The 23,138-nt window shown below is 36.2% G+C and overlaps 1 pseudogene; it reads left to right on the forward strand.

Moving 5' to 3' along the window:
- The first annotated feature begins 22,150 nt into the window (after nt 1-22,150).
- LOC120172292 overlaps nt 22,151-23,138 on the forward strand; it is a 65,460-nt pseudogene continuing 64,472 nt past the window's right edge.

The raw sequence follows: 23,138 nt of genomic DNA on the forward strand, positions 1-23,138 counted from the left end.
TTATTCATAGTATAACATAAATGATATATATTGCAGAAAATATGATGCAATGATTATAGCCCCATAAAAATAAAACTAAGGTGGCCCATCCCAAGCCAATGGGAGAGCCATAATCCTAAGGATAAAGACTACTTCTCAAGAATCTTCTAGCTTTAGTTGGTCCATTCTTCTAGTCCTTTGAATTTTCATATGATTACAATTTTAGAAAATCATTTTAAAAATGAGGGAGTATGATGAGAAGAGAAATACAACAGAAGTATAGGAAAGTAAGACACGCATGCCGTATTTAAAAATGACAACCATTGCAAAGAAAGGGTTGTAACCATGCATGTCAAACATCGTCAGAAGTATAGGAAAGTAAGACACGCATGCCGTATTTAAAAATGACAACCATTGCAAAGAAAGGGTTGTAACCATGCATGTCAAACATCGTACATATCATACATATGTCATTACAAATTTTGTTAATAAGTACAAATTATTTTAAAACAATACATACTATTTCTATGGAAAACCCTCACGATTTGATAAATTTTATAAAAAAGTCATGTTTTTAGGATTTTCTATCCCGAAGATTTTTCGCACTAGAACAACCATTGTTCCTATACTAAAAACAGTTTTCCATCACATACGCTAGTTCATCAAGTTAACAATTAACATACGAACACCATATCCTTACTACAATAAACATATGATTAACCTTTAATCAACGATTATAATAATTAATTTAAACATATTAACATATTAATCGCAATGACCATTGAATCGAACACAAACATATTACATACTCACCGAAAATAGTAAAACCAACATGCATCTCATACGTATCACATCAACCAAGTATTTAACCTGAATTTGGATCATACAAGTGGTTGTGATACCACTATTGTGATCACCAATACACCCCATAGAACAACGAAAAATTTTCGACGATCTCACTAGTGTTCCATTTTTATAAAATGAAAAAGGGAGGAAAAGATGCGTAAGTTACCTGGTTGAGAGTAAAATATTCTTTTTACAAAACCTGTTTTGAGAAAACGTGTAAAAGCATAAGAAAAAAAATGGTTGTTAGGGTATTCTTTCCTTTTATAATGTTGTTGCCCTAAACCTTAGGGTTTACAAATTAATTAAAATAAAATAATTACATTGATTATAATCTTTAAATAGTTATGCAACATATACGGGATAATTAAAATAATATATATCATCTATATATGTATTAATCTTAATTATACATTTTAATTTAAGTAAAATAAAATTGTACATGTTAACATATTATAATTTGCTTATCTCAACCATTAAGTGTGACCCTTTAGGTTCCTGTAACATTAGTAGTTATATTAGAACCATTCTAATATTACAAAAAATGAGTGCCATCTAACAATATATCATTGTCACCTAAGTTATAGGAAGTCATGATTCTATATAACATCTTTGTGACTAACTCTTTTTATGTATTCTATCATTTTGTCCTTTATGTCTAGAATAAGAACAAGGTTTGGTATAGTCGCACTTGTATAGCCCATCAATTGTTTCTTAATATTTAGAGTAGACTATAATGAATGAATAATTTGTGATATGTCATATCAGCTTATTCGAGCATGGCCATGCATTTCTAATCTCACTCAATCAAGTGGCTTGTGATATATTTCCTATTTGTAGGAAGGATAAATCTTGTCTTGATCATTCACACCCCACTACATATATCATGATATGCTCAATTAAGTCTTTATAGTGCAACCAGTTACAAAGCATGTTTAACGGTATCAAAACATATAACAATATGTGTTAAGATAGTAATGATATCAAGTCTGAGGATCATATATATAGTCATCACCATGAGCAATATTGTGAAAATCACATAATAATCCAAGACATATGCTCATAGTGAGTCAATCCAATATGTCGTTCTCTAACAACATATTTATGCATTGATTCTGACGTCTCTATGTCAATGACATGTCATTGTCATCAATCAACAACATATTAGCCTTTAAACGTATTTTTATTTTCCATGCCCATAATAATACTCGACTAAGGACATTTAATAATAATTATATTATTATATGGATATTATTATCTTTCAGTTTATTTGAAATACAAAAGTATAAGTGAAATTAATGATGGCAATGCCTTTATTCAATAAAACTGGTAAATAAAATGTATTATTATAATTCTCTCATGATTAGTCTTTGGGCATACTCTAATAGCAACTTCAGGGATGACTTGACGAAAGGAATCGATAATTGCCTCAGTCAACACATCGACATGGGGGTTCAATTATGGAGCCATAGGTAATGGTCAATTGGCACCACTCCTGATCTCTATTGCATTCGCTCCAGTGGCAGGATAGTTTCCCCAGGGAACACCCAAAATAGCCCGATGCGGTGCAATCATAAACTATTCTAAACACAACACAATTAAAAAAACAAGGTAAAAAGCGCACCAGTGACTAAGGCAATACTTACAAAAAAATTCAAACAAATGTGGCAATGTGGTTATCATTTCCTACCCGACATACAAACATCATCAATTTTCATAACCTGACTTTGATACCACCAAATATAACACCCCGTACTCAGTCATTAAGAAATACACGAGTACTTGAGTGTACATTAGATTATGATCTTGTCATATAGAATAGACGTCATAATTCTGCTTACTATGAGGAATCATTTAAAAATTTAGATCATATATCATGCAACACATGGTAGTGAATATCAATGAATAATTTAAAAACTCAAAGTAACCAAAACAATGCACAATAATCGCAACAAATATGTCAGTGGAAATTAGACAATTATGTTACCAATTAACTACAAGTTCAATCACCAAATTAAGTTTACCAATATTCTTTATAAATCCCCAATTATATACATTCAAATTTACAGGTTAATCGGACACCAAACAATAACTTATTTGAACATACAATTCTAAGGACTAAAAGACACAATCATTATATAATTAATAATATTAAAGTGTGACAGCTCAAGTCTTAATGAATTCCGATTTAAGGTCTAATATTAATTACCAAATCAATTTCTGGACCATTTTAAACTTATATAAACATATTGGGCTCAAACTAAGGCTTAGGAATATTTAGGTCCTTTAATGATTGTAATTTTACTATTTTTCATTGAGAACATAGAGAAGGGATTGATCTTTTTTCAAGAGGGACCGATTCTTTGCATAATAGTAAGTTTGGGATTGATCTTTCTGACCAAGGGATCAATCTTTTTTGAAAAGGGATCGATCCATTCCCCTAAGGGTTCAATCCTTTTTCTGGAAAAGTATCAAATTCTCAAGAACTTGCATAAATGAGTTACGAATCTTCCACTTAATGAATCCTACAAACTAGATACATTTGATCTTTTTCAAGAGGGACCGATTCTTTGCATAATAGTAAGTTTGGATTGATCTTTCGACCAAGGGATCAATCTTTTTGAAAAGGGATCGATCCATTCCCCTAAGGGTTCAATCCTTTTTCTGGAAAAGTATCAAATTCTCAAGAACTTGCATAAATGAGTTACGAATCTTCCACTTAATGAATCCTACAAACTAGATACATTCTTAAACACTTTCATGCTACATCATACACGTCAAAATACACTTGTAACATGCTTTATAACAAAAGTCATATCATCATATATGAATCTAGCATCAAAAGTCAAATATTGCATAAAAGTTAACTTTTAACACAAGTCACCTAGTCAAATTATGCATTTTGGGTGATTTCATGCACCATATGAGTCTAACTCATTTAGTACACTTAGTGTCACTTGTATAAACACACCAAACACTTCTGTAAGGCACAAATCAACGTTTGACTAATTTGATGCTAAATCAACCAAAAACATGAGTCCAACAACTCAAACCAATTAAAAATTTGAATACAAAATCAATGGTTCATTCATCATGCCACATTTATTACAACTCAACATATCAACAATAGTCCGGGTCCCAAAAGTATTCTCACATTGCCAGTATATGGATTTAAATCATATACGCTTTATTTAGTATTGCCTTGCTTGACCACTCATGATGCTTGCTCCTCACCTTTGACTCAGTTACTAATCCTATGAAAAGTGTTAAACATCGAGTGTGAGCTGAAAAGCCTAGTGAACAATTAATATTCTAAGCCATGCATATTCCAAAGCTAAAGAACAACCTTACATGCAAATACTTCTCACTTGTTTTTACCCCAACATTCATACTATCATGTCTTGCTTTTATATTTGCAAATACTTCTCACTTGTTTTTACCCCAACATTCATACTATCATGTCTTGCTTTTATATTCACATATTCCATCCTAAATGCACATAAAATCTAGAATATACACATGCCATTAATCATCATATTTCCAAAATAAAACACATACACTCATGCACAATTACCTCTTTGTAAGTCACACACAATACACACATTATTTCAATTAAAGATCAATGACTATTTTTTTGAAACACAACTCACTCGTTGGATAAACGAACTCTATAGAACTTTCCTTTAGTTGTGGACTCACTAGGTCAAAAACCATAACTTTCAGAGTAAACTCAACGAACCAATCTTACCTCGTGATCTTCTCAGAGCATTGTTTAACACACCAACCTTACCCCATATAATCCGATATCACAAGTACACAAGTGTTGTTGTCAAATGATGCATAACTTTCACATTTACACTTTCAAAATACACTTTGAAACATTTATTAGAAATGGTTGTTATGATCAAACTCATATGGACAACGAGAAACTCACTCATCCATACACATTTTCACTTATATATACACTTTCAAATTCACTTTTAAAACCACTATGGATCATTTGCAACACATACACAATTAACAATACAATCCACATTTCGAACCACATCTCATATCAATCATGTGCATCAATAAAGATTCATCTATCCAAGAGTTCAAGCTAAAAGAACATCCTAAACTACACCTTATTTTACCCTTGAACATGTACATCTATAAAAAATGGCAGTCACTCACCTTTGGTGTCAACTAACCAAAATAACTTCCAAACAGTTAGTAAACATTCACCAAAACACATTGCACCAAATTTTCTCAATAATCGACACATCAAAGACATTGGAAAGAAATATAATACATCAAGAACACATCCAAAATAGAGTATAATCTTATGTTCCCAAAATAGACCAAAAAGTCTAAAAACCTTACCGAAATGACTCTCCAAGCTTTTGATCCAATCGACACTACTCCTTATCGTCGAGAGCTATCAAGAACAACTAATATCAACAAATAAAATTAATTAAAACCTCAAAAATTAATCTCAAAGAACTCTATTTCCAAGATTCCTGAAAAACACCAAAATCATGCTTGTTTAAAAGAAATCAATATCCAAATCAAATGAGATTGAAAAACTGTGTTAGTATGATAATAACATAATCAAAAACATATTAATCAACAAAAGAAAACCTTGAGAAGTACTCAAGAAAAATAACACATTAAATACCTTTGAAAATAAAGTTTAATTCATAAACTCGTCTTTAAAAGATTTACTTAATTAAAATCATCAATCACATTGGATCATTAATCATTGAAGCAAAAAGAGAACCAAGGAAAAGAAAATTACCTCGCTAGAAAAAGAAGATGAAAATAAAAAATAGAAACACCAAAGAGTTAAAGAAAAACAACAAAGAAAAAGGAAAAGGCACAATATTGATTGAAGAGATAAAATCAAGAAGAAAGGAACAAGAATCAATAACAAAGGAATAGAAAATGAAGAAGAAGAATTTCAGCCATGAGAGAGTTTTGAGAGAATTTTGGAAAGAAAATAAAATAGTGTTTGGTTGAGAGAAAATGAAAGGAACGATTAATGAAAATTATAAATGAAAATGAGCAAAGATTAAGAGAATGAATTTAGATGGAAAATTAGTAAAAAGGAGATTAATATACGGTTAATCTTGGATGGAAAACCACTAAACAAAAGCCTTGGTAAAATTAGCTTTATAGATTTTGATTTGTGATATCTTTACAAATTAGTCACTAAAAATCCCAATTTCCAATTCATTCAGTTTAGTCGCTTTGTAAAAATCAACAATAAATTCCAAAAAATATAATTTTATAATTAAAAACCATTTAAATCATTTTAGGAAATATTTAGAAATAAAAAATTCCAATATAAATATTTTTACCGAAAATTCAAAAACCAACCTGACTACCGACCTGAAACTATCAACCCGAACTTTGGGATGTTACAAAGTGAACCTTGTCTGCGCTACATTAGACTAATTTAGCCATTTTTTGGCCATAAAGTTAATTCCAATAAGGTCATTGTCTTCTTTTCTTTAAATATTAGTGAAGCCAAGGTTGTTGATATTTACTTTATGTTGGGCTTTTAACGATCCTCGAACCTGGGGGAGTACCTGAGCATGCTCCTTTTCCACATTAGAGTCTCTATGAGCACTTTTCAATTTAATATTGATAAAAGTTGAGGGAAGCTTAATAATTGGACGGAACCAAAGCTTTCTTTAGTTGGTTGAGTGACGCTAGCTAGGTCTGTCTTCTTGTCAATTCCAAACTACTTCATACAAACGATTGTAATTCCTAAAGGCGTCTGTGAGCAAATTAAAGCTTTGGTTGACAGATTCATATGGGGTGGTTCTAATGATTCCTACAAATCTACCCATGTCAATTGGGAAGACTTTTGTCAACCTACTAGGCATGGTGGTCTAGGTCTTCGTCCTATTCATAAAAAAATGAAGCCTTCTTGATCATGTTGGGTTGCAACCTCCTAATGAAACCTAATACCATTATGGCCATTCTTATTCGCTCCAAGTATAATGTTAAGTATTCTCTTTCCTAGAATATTGGCTCCCAAAACTGCTCTTTTTTTGGAAGTCCCTCTCCAAAGAGTGGGATTTTATAAGGGGAACGTTTGCTGGTCGGTTACTGATGGGAAAAGTACACACTTCTGGTTTGATGATTGGATCCCTGCGATGAACCGCTTGGTCAATTGGACGACCCTCAATCATTGTCACATTCTTGACATTTCCCTGTGTGACCTTACCACCTAGAATGGTAGTTGGGACATTTCCAAGGTATTGGGAACGTGGAAATTTTAGCCATTCCTCCTCCTTGCCCTACGACTGAACCCGATCATCCTACCTGTCGTTTGGAATATAATGTTAGATGTACGATTAAGTCTGCCTATATGACCCTTTACCAGAATCATTGGGATTGAAAAGGCCAACTTTGGAACCTTTCTTGGAACTTCGATGACCCTTAATGTGTTGGGAATTTTATTATGCTGATCCTTTACAATTACATTATGACTAACGTGAAATGAGCAAGCACGATACCACAATGGATTCTAGTTAACCTATGTGCGATAACAATGAAGAAACAATTATCCAAATTCTCTAGGACTGTACCACTGCTAGTATGGTGTGGACTTAGATAACCCCACCACAGTTGACAGGGAGTTTCTTCTCTCTTAATCTCCTAGATTGGTTAAATCCTAATCTTAATTTCTCTAGTAATGAACAAATTGATACTCTTAGTTGACAACATCTTTTTGGATTTATATTTGGAAATTGTGGAAGCAACGTTGCTGCTTTGTGTTCAACGGTGAAATTTGGTCCTCCATTACTGTTATTATTTCTGTGTGTGCTTGGGCTCGGGTTATCAAAGTGAACACTTCTTCCCTCCCCTATAGTGCTAACTGTGTGTCCAAAAACCAATGTTGGCAGCCTTCTACCCATGGGATAGTTAAACATAAAACTAATGAAGCTATAAACCAAAGCAAAAATAGAAGAGACAGGAGATGATGTCATCCGCAGATCTGATGGAGATTGGTTGGCTGGTTATTATCATAGTTTGAGTCATTGATCTACAACATGTCGAAGTATGGGCTCTCTCTAATGATTTACGAACGCTTGGAATAGAGGTTTCAGAAAGATCGGTGTGGAGATGAATAATAAGGAAGTAGTTCACATCACTAGCTTTAACTCGTAGAGTTTGGGATCTTCTCCATCGTCAATGACAAGTCAAGATAATGCACATTCATCATGAGGAGAATTTTGTAGGGGATGCGATAGCTCATCTTGATTGCATGACCTCGTTTGACATGATATACCATGCTGATATTCCAAATAATATCCACTGCCTCCTCCACCTCGATATGGATTGTTAACACAACCACTCTTTATAACAAAAAAAATTAATAAGTTTTAAACTAATTTATAGCCATTAGATTTAAATAAATAAATTACTTAGATTTAATTAAAATTTATAACTCATAAATAAATATTTCTTTAACTCATAGTAAATATTATTTTTTTCTTTTAGGGTTAAGGTTTATGATATAAGCTTTAAGTTTTAGGGTTTATGATTTATAATATATGATATAGGGTTTAGGGTTTAAGATGAAGGTTTTTGAGGCTTAAGGTTTGACATTTAAGATTAGGGTAAAAAGAGATATTGTTTTCCATGAATTAAAATATATTTATTTATGGGTTATAAATTTTAACTAAATCTAAGTCATTTATTTATTTAAATCCAATGGCTATGAATTAATGTAAAATTATTAGTTTTGCATAGTGTAAGAGGATCCTATCCCTATATATAAATTGTTTGATATAAGATTAAGGTCAGATCTCTTAGCTAAAGTATGTGCCTAATCAGAAAATTTTTGGGTCTAATTGTTCATAAAAAGGATATTTTTGAATTGAGATCAAATGAGGAGGATCCGGTAGGTTAATTTTATCATTAAGTAAATCATGGTTGATTTCCCCTTGATTTTCCCATGTCAAACATGATAATTAAAATTAAAAATCTAAAAGCTTTTAACTCACTCTTTTATTCATCCTTCTCTTTTATGTCTCTTCTTCTATCTTATGAGATAGAAGAATTAAAGGAGAAAGCTTTATTGAGAGTGTGAGAGTTTCGAAGGCATTGGAGTTAAGATTATTAACTTTCATCTTCTAGACTTTAAGATGAGCTCCACATCTTCTATGAAAGTTAATGTAAAGTGAAATTGGGAGTTATGGATGGGTTTTAGCCTAAGGTGGTTATGAGCTTGATCCATAACATTTTATATGTTCTTAAATACATCTTATTGATTCTTCAAAACTTATTATTGATTAAAAATATATTTGATATCTTTTATTAATGAAAGAGGTGAGAGAGCCATTTAATACCAAGGGGAAAACCAAGATTGATGAGAGCCAAGTTAGAAGCATCTTGTTGTTTTGGAGCTGTAGTACACTATTAACATTGAAATGCTTTTTGATCTTCTTAAACATGTTTCTTTTATCTTTGTATAATGTTTATTGATTGTTTTGGGTTCAAAACATGTTTTATGCTCAAATTGATTAATGCGCTGTCAAAAATATGTGCGATGTTATATGACCTTATGATACCCCAAAAGCCTTAGAAATTGAGTGAGACCTTGAGATAAGTGTTTAGAAAGGTATTGGGAGTGATTTAAACTCGAATGATCATTTATGGGTTTTAGTATTGATACCATTTATATGGTATCCATATCATAATTTCCTTTAAGATACTATTTTTCACTATGTTACTCTTTTTGATTAAAGACAATATGGTGATGTCACCTCATAGATAATACCATTTTATGCACAATATTCACCAAATGGTTCAATGTATTCATCACCATAATCACTTCTCACCATCTTATTCCTCTTATTAAGTTTATTTCCAACTTATTGCTTATACCAAATATATTTATAACTTCATCTTTGCTTTTAAGAAAATAGACATATCAATATTTTGTGCTATCATCAATGAAGGTAATAAAATATTTATTCTCTCCTTTAGTTTTAATAAAATTTAAGTCACAAAAATCATTATGTATTAGATCAATTGCCTTTGTATTTCTTTCAATAGAATGAAAAGATCTTGTTAGTTTTGCCTTAACACAAGTTTCACATTTTTATTATAGTCAATGTAAAATTAAGGAATGTTTTCTAAATTAATTAATCGATGTAAACTATCATAATTAATATGTTCAAATCAACTATGCGATAAATTAAATGACTGAAGCATGTAAATTAAAGAAGAAACATCATTATCATTCATAGTGTTGTCTTGTACAAACATATAATTTATTTTTCAGATATCATTAAATACATACCCCTTCCTACAAATATTCCCCTTTCGACAAAATTAACTTCTTGCATTCGAACATCATCCTAAAACTTTGAACACTTAAGAGTGTCCCAAAAACAATTTTCTTACATATTTCAAGCACATATATTTTGAAGCATCAACTGTTTTCCTAAATTCATCATAAAATCATAGTACTTTTCACATTGATTTTGGAAGTTGCAAAATTGCTTACTCCTCTTTTCAATTGGAAACAACTAAATAAACTAGTCTTTTTCACAGTAAATATGACATCGGGCACCAGTGTCAAGCCATTATTCTCTCAATTTTTAGTAAACCATGTTGACTTTAAAATAGTCTTTTTCACTTTAAAAGGTTCTTCCACAATGTCGGCTTAGTTTGTTCTTACTCTCTTTTAAAGCCTACAATAAGACAACTTGTGCCCCATCTTGTTTCAATTGATCCAATAACTGTTATAATTATTTAGTTTTATATTTATGATCTAATGATTGTCATAATTATTTAGCTGTCATTTTTAAACTTTACACCACATAAATTGAACCACACAAGCTATTAAGAATATAGTTATGGTATATGAAATCAGAACGATTCCATGCATCAACGAAATTGAATGTGATAACAGTATCTACCTCATCTTTTCTAATAGTAGGAGGATAATATCTCAAAAATATTTTCATATCCAACATTGTCACATCCCAAATTATGACCTAAAATTTTCTTAAAATTTATTATGAGGATTAAATTGAAATTTTAATGAAGTTTTGCGACCGTAGTGAAATTTTGATAAAATTCAAATCTAAATTAATAAAGTAACTAAAACTTGAGGAATTATATTGTAATTATACCATTTTTTCAAATGTGGGTTTAAAAACCCTAAAAATCAGAATATTTCCATTTCTGGAAAGTTTAAACCCTTATCCTCTCTCTCTTCAACATTTTCTCTTTTAGAAGGAAACTTTAATTGTCGTTTCTTCATCGACCATTGTTCTTGTAATACCCCAAAATTTAAATAATGACCAAAATGGAAATTTTGAAAGTTTGGTGACCAAAGTATAAACTTTAAAAAAGTTTAAGGACCAAAATAGTAATTTTAAAAGTTATTTGTTGGGCCTCGTAAATAAATAGTTTATTTCAAGAATAAAGTTTTGGTGAGAATCAAAATTTTAATCTGATATTTGTAATAAAAGTTATAAAACAAGGAAGTTGAGGAAAAATACGGTAATTCAGATCGAATATAAAATTCAGGAAAATTTGAAGGATGATACCTTAGACCGAAAATATTATTTTAACATTTGTAAATGTTGGAAAATAATATAAATCTTTAGATTTAAGGGTTTGATTCCATGTTTAATGATAACTCCGTAAAATGTCACATTTTGGGACCTTTTAACTTAAGTTATTGAATGTCTAAAGGCTCATTTAGGACCATATAGATGCATTTAGAAGTATTTAGTTGCATGTGGTGAATTTCAGTTTGCCGTGACAATTTATTTTTACTACGGTGCTGCTTTATGGGAAAGGTACTTGTCTGATGATGTGTAGGTATTGAAAGCAAGGAAAGAGGAAAGAAAATACCGTGAGATAAGGAGATTGCTGAGCTAAATAAAAATGCCAAGTTAGACTGGGATTTTGAGAGCGCACATGGTGAAAGAAGATATTTTCCAGCCAGCTGTCCTCGACTCTTCGTGCCCTTTGCCCGAGAAATCCAGCTCGAAGATCTGCCTGGAGGGATCGGCGCTACTACCGTCGGTTCTGCTGATGACACCACCTGACCCTGTAGATCCTGTCTGTCCTTGGGCGCCTGCAACGGGATTTTGCCGGTCCATCAGCCAGCTACCCAGGTTGCATCATAGCCTATCATGCTCGACTCTCAAGCACTTAACCATGATGTTTGGGGTTTCCTAGGAAAGTTAATATCTAGTCCTAGGATTTGGTTTCCCCTATAAATAGAGGATGAAGCCACATGGAAGAGTACTTTGGTTCCACCTAGATTTGAGCTTAAAAAGTTAGAGAGAGAAGGTCTCATCTTTCTCCATCAATCCTACTTGTCGTGGCATTTCTCCTTGACAAGCCAAAGAGAGTGGCATTCTAAGCATCCGAGAAGAGCTAGTTCGCTAGGAGCAGTTCTTGGTGGCTGAGAAAGGCATTTGGCACTGCACGTTGAAGGTTTTTTCTCCTCCCTTTAGTTCTTGCTTTCATATTTTGTTGTTGGGTTGTAAAGAACGAATGAAACTTGCTTTGTGCTTGTTTATTTTGAACCCCACCATGAACTAATCCTATTTGGTGGGGGTTCGCTTGGATGTTTAAGTTTTTATTGCAATGAATGGTTGATTTTCTATGCTTTATTCTGTTTTGTTTGTGAAACTTAATGCCTTAAGGTTGTAGGAGCTACGAGAGTAGCCTTTCCTTAGGAGATCTTGAGGGTTCGAGAGAATGATTTGACAATTTATCTTTAGTCTTCTAGAGAAGCTAGAGAGGAACTATATAAACAAGGGGTTCTAGGTAGTAACTAGGCCTAATCCACATTAGAGATAAGGCTAGGATTTCATTCGACTAAAAAGATCTGTACAAAAATGATAGGTTAGATGTTAATGTTGCCGCAAAAAGGTATTGTCGAGACATATCCTGTTATATGAACCAATAGGATCACTGTAGGGGTTTACGCCAATCGGATTTGCCAGGGCATCTTTAATCTGTCGAGTCCCTTACTAGAGATATTATAGGGAACCTCTGTAGACTCTGTCGGGCAGGTTAGGCATAGAAGAAATACCATTCAGAGAAATAGACTTAGATTTTCCTGGTGACTCCTACCACTCATTCCCATAGCAGTTTGTCCTGTGAGAAAGCTAAAGTCCTATATATATTAAATCTAGTATTTGGATTTTTATTTTTCCTTGACATTTCCATTTGTTTGCATGCGTCAATTTAATTTGCCACAACATATCGATTTGCTACCATACCACTATTCCATTTCCACAACATCCATCTCAATTTGCCACAGTATTATCATTTGTACATACCATAACTAACTTTACATAGGTGACAAAGTAAAGTGCCTTGACAAACCTATTTGATTTCCCCAATTCCATATGGAGACGATACTCAACTTATCACTTTATTACTTGTTCAATTGTGTATACTTGCACACATATCCGTACTCATTTATAGTACTCACAAAGAGCAGACAAGTTTTTGGTGCCATTGCCGGGGAGTTGGCAACTGGAAGTTAAATTGATTTGTCATAGCATTTTTATTTTACTTGTTCATATTTTCTTTTTAGTTAGATTTATTTTTTTTTACTTTCCTTAATTTTTCTTCATTTATTTTTCTAGATACATGACCCAAAGCAACTCTGAAAAGCCATTAGAATCGATTGATCCTGAAATCGAGAGGGTTTTTAGGCAACGAAGACGCGCTCAACGTGTGAACATGTACCAACTCGGAAATCAAGGTATTGGTCATGGATCAGAATGCCGTGGAAAATTTAAATACTGGAACGCAGCCAGACCTCATGCCATTCGTGATCACCTAAATCCGATCTTAGAGGATTTAAATCCTGGAATTGTGGCCCCAGAAATTCAGGCATCCCACTTCAAGCTCAAACCCGTCATGTTCAATATGCTGAAATCCATAGGGCAGTTTGGGGGCATGCCAAATGAAGATGCCAGGCAGCATATTCGTAATTTCTTAGAGGTGTGTGATTATTTCCGCCAACAAGGGGTGCATAAAGATGTTCTCAAATTAAAGCTATTTTCGTACTCCCTGCGTGACCGAGCAAGGGCATGGTTGAGTGGCGTTCCAGCGGGTTCAATAGAGTAGTAGATTGATCTGTGCAAAAAAAAATTTGGTGTGGTATAATCCTCCATATATGGACACCCAACTGAGGAACGACATTGCTTTCTTTCATTAGGCTGATGACGAGTCGATGTATGAATGTTGGGATCGATACAAGGCATTGTTTCGCAAGTGCTCAAACTATGGTTTTCAAGATTGGACACAAGTGGTGATGTTCTATAATGGAGTAAACGCACCCACGAGGATGATGCTAGATGCCTCGGCAAATGAGACGTTACTTGACAAATCACCAGCAGAGGCATTTGACATTCTGGATAAGATTGCCACTAATGATTATCAGTTTCCATCCATAAGGCTTAGAGTTGGGCGCAAGTCACACGTAGCTTTTGAGATAGATTCTAAAGATAACGTATCCGCCCAACTTGCTGTTAACACCAAGATGCTGAAAAATTTGCAAAGGCCAAGTGAGGTGATAGAAGTGAAGGCAACCCATTCAGCTTGTTTATTATGCCACGATAATCACAATAAGAGTGACTGTCCAACCAATCAGGAATCCATCAACTTTGTGGGCAATTTTAATCGAGGTAACAATAACCCCTATTTCAACACGTATAATCATGGATGGCGTCAGCATCTAAACTTTTCGTGTGGAAATCAAGGATCCTGCAATACCCATCAACCAGCTAGGAAGTAGAATTTCAATGACTCCCAAGGTTATCAATCGAATATGCCATGGCATAATTCTAACAAGGGAGGACCATCTTCATCAAATATAAGTTCTTTGGAGGCCACAATGCAAGAGTTTATTGCGACAACAAAGACAATGCTGCAAGACCAGACAATCTCCATAAAAAATCAAGGAGCTCTGCTTCAGAGCCATAGTTCGTCGCTGAGGGCGTTGGATAGTCAAATTGGTCAAATTGTCAAGTTGGTCAAATTGCTGCGGCATTACAAGAACGCAAACCAGGACAATTACCGAGTGACACTGAAGTCACCAAACCTCATGGCAAGGAGAACTGTAGTGTGCTGACTCTCCGAAGTGGTACTCAAATTAGTATTGAAGATAAGTTTGGGGGAAGACCGAAGGATGATTCACCCCCTGTAACCAAGCAAGTTGATCCAGAAGTGCAATAAGAAGAACCAGTGGAAGAGGAAAAGGCTGAGGATTCGTCAAGTAAAGAATTTAAGGGGGCAAATAAAAATGCCAAGGAAATATCTGTTCGCACCCCGTTAGTACAGGAAGCCAGACCCACACCCCCTTTTCCGCAAAGACTGAAGAAGCATAATGAAGATATCCAGTTTAAAAAGTTCGTTGACATTCTGAGTCAACTGCAAATCAATGTTCCTTTTTAGAGGCTATGGAACAAATGCCGACATATGCCAAATTCCTCAAAGAGATTGTTACCAAAAAGAGAAAGGTTGAGCTGTATGAAACAATTAGCACGACAAAAGAATTTGCTCTTCCTTAAGTAAGCTGCCACCAAAGAGACATGATGCAGGCAGATTCATCATCCCATGTTCGATAGGAGACAAATTTGTTGGGAAGGCATTATGTGACCTTGGTTCAAGTGTGAACTTGATGCCTAAGTCAATATTCGTCAAGCTTGGGATAGGAAATGCGAGACCCACCTCGGTCATCCTGTAATTGGTCAATTGTTCGCACGTTCGACCAGAGGGGCGAATTGAAAATGTCATCGTACGGGTCGGCAAGTTCATTTTTCCTGTCAATTTTCTGATTCTGGACTGTGAGGTCGACGCCACAACACCCATCATCGGGGAGACCTTTCCTAGCTACCGGTCGAATTCTCATCGACTGTGAGAGGGGTGAGCTAACCATGCGAGTGGCCGATCAACATGTCACTGTAAATGTCTTCCATCTCTCATGTACATGGATGATTCTGAAGAATACCAGAGCATTTTTGAAGTAGATACAGTAATAACAACAGCAGCAGATCAATTTTACCAGGACAATTTCATTCAGCTGGGACCTGATGTTGGGCTACTTGAAGACTTAAAGGCTGAAGAGCCTAATGAAGTTTCATCCGAGGAACAACAGGCTAGCTTTCTCAAGGCTAGCCCATGTACACATTTTGAACCTTTGCACTTTGAAGAGTTTGTTCCTCCCAAGCCCTCATTACAGCATGCTCCTACCCTAGAACTTAGGAATTTTCCATATGCTTATCTGGGTAGTGATGAAACTTTGTCTGTGATTATTTCTTCTGCCCATACTCCTAACCAAGAAACGAGTTTGTTAAGTGTTTTGTCACATCATAAGAAAACGTTAGGGTGGACAATGGCAGATCTGAAAAGAATAAGTCCAACCATCTGCATGCACAAAATCTTGCTGGAAGAATGCCATAGTAAATCCATAGAGCCGCGATAAATCCTTAGAGTCGCAGCGTAGACTGAACCCAATCATGAAGCAAGTTGTGATGAAGAAGATTCTCAAATGGCTTGATGCTGGAGTAATTTATCCCATTTTAGATAGTTCGTGGGTGAGTCCCGTTCAATGTGTGCCCAAGAAAGGAGGCATGATCGTGGTGACAAGTGAAGACAACGAGTTGATACCTACTCGCACGGTCACCGGGTGGCAAATTTGCATGGACTACCATAAGCTTAACAAGGCAACCAAGAAGGATCACTTCCATTTGTCGTTCATCGATCAAATGCTGGATCGACTTGCTGGCAAGGCATTTTATTATTTCTTGGATGGTTACTCGGGGTATAACTAGATTGCCATCGCACCAGAGGACCAAGAGAAGACTACGTTCACGTGCTCGTATGGCACTTATGCTTTCCGAAGAATTCCTTTTGGACTCTGTAATGCCCCGACAATTTTTCAACGCTGGATGCAAGCCATATTCTCTGACATGGTTGAGGATTATCTTGAAATTTTTATGGATGATTTTTTGTTTCTGGTGACGACTTTCAAAAATGCCTCGGCAATTTGGCAAAGGTACTGAAGCGGTGCGAAAAGGCCGACCTCACTGAATTTGGAAAAATGCCACTTCATGGTAACAAAAGGCATTATTCTAGGCCACAAGATTTCTGCAAAGGGCATTGAGGCTGATAAGGCCAAGATCGAGGTGATCGAGAAACTTCCCCCACCAAACTCTGTCAAGGGCATTCGGAGTTTCCTTGGACATGCTGGATTTTATCGAAGATTTGTCAAGGACTTCTCCGTAATATCCAAGACCTTGTGTACCCTGCTGCAATAGAACCAACCATTTATGTTCAATCAACAATGCCATGGCACATTCAAAGAGCTGAAGCAAAGACTTATATCTGCTCCGATCGTAGTTCCCCCAGACTGGACGGCACCGTTCGAGTTAATATGCGACACAAGTGATTTTGCCGTGGGAGCTGTGCTTTGGCAACGTAGAGGTACAATTTTTCATGTGATTTATTATACTAATCGTACCTTAAATGATGCATAGTTAAATTACACGACCACAGAGAAAGAATTACTTACCGTGGTATTTGTATTTGACAAGTTTAGGCCATACTTGATAGGCAGCAAAGTTATAGTTCACACTGATCATTCAGCGAGAAAACATTTAGTGAACAAGAAAGATGCCAAGCCTAGACTGATTAGATGGATATTACAATTGCAAGAATTTGACTTAGAGGTAGTTGATAGGAAAAGTATTGAAAATCATGTTGCAGACCACTTATCTAGGGTAGAGAACATTTCAGAATGCCATAACATTTTTGATATTAAAGAAGAATTCCCTGAAGAGAAAATTTTATATGCCACGGTAATTCCGTGGTACGATGACCTCGTTAATTTTCTTGTTAGTGGTGTTTTTCCTTATGAACTAAATAACCAGGGCAAGAAGAAGTTTCTATATAATGCCAACTTCTATTTTTGGGATGAGTCGTACTTATTCAAATAATGTGCCGATCAAATGATAAGACGGTGTGTCCCCGAAGAGGAGCAACGCAATATCTTATACCATTGCCACATAGCAACCTGTGGAGGGCATTTTGGAGGTTCGAGGACTACTGCAATGGTCCTCCAATCGGGCTTCTATTGGCCATCGATATTTAAAGATGCCCATGAATTTTGCAAGGCGTGCGACCGATGCCAGCCCACTGGAAACATTTCCAGATGATATGAAATGCCGCTGTAAAATATTCTGGAGATAAAACTTTTCGATGTTTGGGGTATTGATTTCATCAGACCATTCCAATCTTCTTTTGGGGATTTATATATTCTGCTTGCGGTGGATTATGTTTCGAAGTGGGTTGAGGCAATTGCTACGCCAAGGAACGATTCAAACACGGTGCTCAAGTTCCTTAATAAGAACATATTCACTCGATTAGGAGTACCGAGAGCCATCATCATTGATAAAGGCACCCAATTCGATAATAGATTAATTGCCAATGCATTAAAAAAGTATGGAGTACGACATAAGATTGCCACGGCATATCACCCACATACAAATGGGCAAGCTGAAGTGTCCAATTGAGAAGTCAAGCAAATCCTTGAGAAGGTGGTGAACCCTTGAATGAAAGACTGGTCCCCCAAGCTCGATGAAGCATTATGGGCCTATAGGACGGCATTCAAAACTCCTCTGGGAATATCACCTTTTAAGATGGTATATGGAAAAGCATGCCACCTCCCAGTTGAATTAGAACACAAGGCATACTGGGCAATTAAGAAATTAAACTTCGACGCACAACTTGATGGGGAGAAACGATTGCTCGACTTGAATGAAATAGAGGAGTTTAGAGCGCAAGCATATGAAAATGCCAAGCTCTACAAGGAAAAGACCAAGAAGTGGCATGATAAAAATCGTTTGCCACAGCATTTTCATGTGGGCCAAAAAGTGCTACTTTTCAACTCAAGGCTCAAACTCTTCCCTAGTAAACTAAAGTCACGATGGTCGGGACCTTTTGAAGTTCATCATGTTTACCCATATGGCGCTGTTGATATCAAGAACATGGACAATGGATACATTTTTAAAGTCAATGGTCAGTACCTGAAAGCTTACCAAGGAATCCCACCTGCGCGTGACAAGTCGGCGCTGCTCTTGCACGATGTTGACACTAGTCTGGCATCTTAAGGATGCCATGACATTTTAAATTTACTCCTAAACATAAATAATTTTTATTTTACTATTCTTTTAGTTTTTATTATTATTTTTAATTAATTAGGTTTATTTTATTTTTGCAAGGATTAACCCACATGGAGAGCACGTGAAGTGTGTGGAGGATGATTGTCCAAATTTTGGGCGTCAAACTTGAATAGTAAAAGGAGGGAAACTTTTTCACTTTTCATTTTCACTTAAGCTTAAAATTTCTACTCTTTCGTTTTGTTTTATTCCGGCCTAGACCCCACCATATCCACTTTTATACCCCACAAAATCTCTCTTTTGTTTTTATCTTCTTATTTTGTTTCACTTTAATTTTTCTTCTTTTTCTTTCATCTTCTTCTTCCCTCCTTTGCCGAAACTGCCATAACCGCCGCCAAGTTCCAAGCTTTTTCAACTTTTCTTTGTTTTCTCTTTGAACAATGGTCCGGTCAAGACCCCCTCCACCACCCTCGCCACCTCGATTTATTGATGATGCCGCCCGCGATCGTTTCCAAACTATTAAGAATCTATTTTTGAGTTAGGGTTTGTCTTCCCCGAGAAAGAGGATGTCGATTTAGGGAGCGAAGTGCTTGATGTGGTCATCAAACATAAGTGGCAAAAATTTGCCAAACATCCTGCCGCTGTCAATGCAACTATAGTGAAGGAGTTTTATTCAAACATCACCGAACCAAATCAGCATGCCATGGTGGTTTGCGGCATTTCTATTCGATTTACTCGTTCTTCCATTAATCGCTATTTTAAACTGCAGATTGCTGAAGACCACCATTTTAGTTTCACTCAAGAAGTTGACAACGAAACTTACTAAGGCATCCTGGAAGACATATGTCTTCCCGACACGTAATGGAATGGTCAGCAAATGAGCCGCAAGACCATAGACCAGGAGAGGCTACTTTCACAAGTAAAGTTGTGGAATCATTTCATGAAGCACAAACTCTTACCCACTTCCTACAACACCACCGTGTCCTACCAGCGGATGCTCTTGCTACATTCGGCGAGCCATCGATGTAGGGAAAATTATTGTGGACCAGGTTCATCTGTGCTTGAAGCGACTTGCAAGTGCCCTGGTATTTCCAAATCTCATCACCGCTTTATGCCGTACAAAGAAGGTTCCTGAAGAATTATTTGATGAGCTTTTACCAGGTATTGTTGGCATTACCAAAGCAAAAATCCCTATGCTGTTGGGTTACAAGGAAACCAAAAGAAAGGAAAAAGAGGCAACCACATCTTGCACTACACCATTTCCACATGCCAGGGTAACTTAAAACGCCCTGGAGCAAGCAGTCTAGCACAATCAAGAACATGTCGAGAAATTGTCTGACAGATTGATGACATATTTTGCCTATGCTAAGCGTCGAGATGCGTTTCTCACCAATGCCTTGATGGAGTTTCTACCATAAATAAACTTCACCATCCCTGTTTTCCTAAATCACTGGTGCCACCAAATGAGGATGTCGAGGAATCTGTAGAAGTACCCCACCCCATTCCAACTGATGATAAGCACTCATCCAATGGAGATAATCACCAGACCGCTGAAGTATAAGAGCCTGTTGACCCTGATCCAGTCCATGCTATATAACCTGATGTAGACTGAGAAGCCAACCTCCATTTCCCTAATATCTCGGAACCAGCACAATTTGTTGAACCCTTGGCGGCAGAGCAACCTGCTGCACCAATGGAAGAAGAACACTCTAAGGTACCACAGGCCACGGAGTCAACCGAGGAGTCACAATTTGAGATGCCACGACAATCTCCTTTCCATAGGAGCCAACGTCGCCTTAGGAAGGCATCTCAGCATCGGGAGCCTCCGCTTCCAGCTGTTCCAGAAGGACCTAACACTCCTCCAGTCGCACCTGCGTCTGACTCTGAACATTCTATCCCTGTAAAACTAAGAAAGCGCACTCGTCGCGCAACCGCTGCACCACCACCCACGTAAAGCCAAGGTACCTTGCATCTATATTGCATTCATAGCATATAGTTTCATTTTCCTTAGTTTTAATAAGCATTGGGGACAATGCTTCTCTTAAGTTTGGGGGAAGTAGGGTTCTCACATTACTGCATGATAGTAGTAGTAAAATACATATGCCATGACATTAGTAATTACCTAAATAGTTTTCTGGAATTAGTTAAGGATGCCCAATGATGATGAATGTGACTGCTAAGATATAATGTACATGACTGGTTGAGGATGATAGAACCAACCCTAGGACTAATTTCTCTAAAATTCTTGAATACACGATTGTATGTTTTCAATGCTTGAGAAACTTAGAAATTTTTATAAGATAATTCTTAAAACGTCGTGGCATAAAACTTTGACTGTTGAAAGCCCCGTTTATGCTTTGCTAAAAAAGTTATAAAATGAAGATGTGAATAAATGCCTTGGCATATCTGTAGAGGGACACTCCGCTATGCTACGGTATATGAGTGAATGAAAGGTGTCACGGGATGAGTCTACTTGACTAGCTCGGGGGTGGAAGGTGTGCTCTATTTCACCTAGAGTGTGGGATGGTAGAGTTATAGGTTGACTCCCCTCGTAGCAGAACTAATAAAAGAAAAGAAAGGCAAGATGGGAGCTGATTTGGAAAATGTCATGGAAACTTAAGAAAGCTTGTGTAGAAATTTTTAAGTTTGTTAATAATGAACTGGATACAACGCACACACCCACACAAAGAATCTTGTTCTAGGGGACAATATTTGAATTCTCAAAGCTAGTATAGCATGTTGAAACCATATGTGCTGAGGGCTGAAATTTTATTCCATGAAACTATTTGGATTCTGAACTTGTCATGGTATTTTTGTTTTGCTTATTAATATCCATTGCTTGAAGACAAACAATAGCTTAAGTTCGGGGGTGTAATAACTCCGTAAAAGGTCACATTTTGGGACCTTTTAACTTAAGTTATTGAATGTCTAAAGGCTCATTTCGGACCATATAGATGCATTTAGAAGTATTTAGTTGTATGTGGTGAATTTTAGTTTTCCGTGGCAATTTATTTTTACTACGGTGCTGCTTTGTGACAAATGTACTTGTCTGATGATGTACAGAAATTGAAAGTAATGAAAGAGGAATAAAATGTTGTAACATAAGGAGATTGCTCAGCTAAATAAAAATGCCAAGTTAGACTGGCATTTTGAGGGCGCACATGGTGAAAGAAGATATTTTCCAGTCAGTTGTCCCCGACTCTCCGTGCCCTCTGCCCGAGAAATCCACCTCGAAGATCTACCTGGAGGGATCGGTGTTGCTACCACTGGTTCTACTAATGACACCACCTGACCATGCAGATCTTGTCTGTCCTTGGGTACCTACAACGGGATTTTATCGGTCCATAAGCCAGATACCCAGGCTGTATCATAGCCTATCTTGCTCGACTCCCAAGCACTTAATAATGGTTTTTGGGGTTTTCTAGGAAAGTTAATATGAAGTCCTAGGTTTTGTTTTCCCCTATAAATAGAGGATGAAGCCACATTGAAGAGCACTTTGGTTCCACCCAGATTGGAGCTTAAAAGGTTAGAGAGAAAAGGTCTCATCTTTCTCCGTCAATCCTACTTGCCATGGCATTTCTCCTTGACAAGCTGAAGGGAGTGACGTTCTAAGCATCCGAGAGGAGCTAGTTCACTAGGAGCAGTTCTTGGTGGCTGAGGAAGGCATTTGGTAGTGCACGTTGAAGGCTTTTTCTCCTCCCTTTATTTCTTGCTTTCATATTTTATTGTTGAGTTGTAAAGAGCGAATGAAACTTACTTTGTGCTTGTTTATTTCGAACCCCACCATGAACTAATCCTATTTGGTTGGAGTTTGCTTGGATGTTTAAGTTTTTATTGCAATGAATGGTTAATTTTCTATGCTTTATTCTATTTTGTTTGTGAAACTTAATGCCTTAAAGTTGTAGGAGCTACGAGAGTAGCCTTTTCTTAGGAGAGCTTGAGGGTTCGAGAGAATGCCTTGGCAATTTATCTTTAGTCTTTGAGAGAAGCTAGGGAGGAACTACAAAAATAAGGGGTTCTAGGTAATAACTAGGCCTAATCCTCCTTAGAGATAAGGCTAGGATTTCATTCGACTAAAAGGAGTTGTACAAAAATGATAGGTTAGATGTTAATGCTGCCGCAAAAATATATTCCCGAGACATATCCTGT

This window comes from Hibiscus syriacus, unplaced genomic scaffold (genome assembly GCF_006381635.1).
Source record: "Hibiscus syriacus cultivar Baekdansim isolate YM2019G1 unplaced genomic scaffold, ASM638163v2 tig00111848_pilon, whole genome shotgun sequence".
Lineage (NCBI taxonomy): Eukaryota > Viridiplantae > Streptophyta > Magnoliopsida > Malvales > Malvaceae > Hibiscus > Hibiscus syriacus.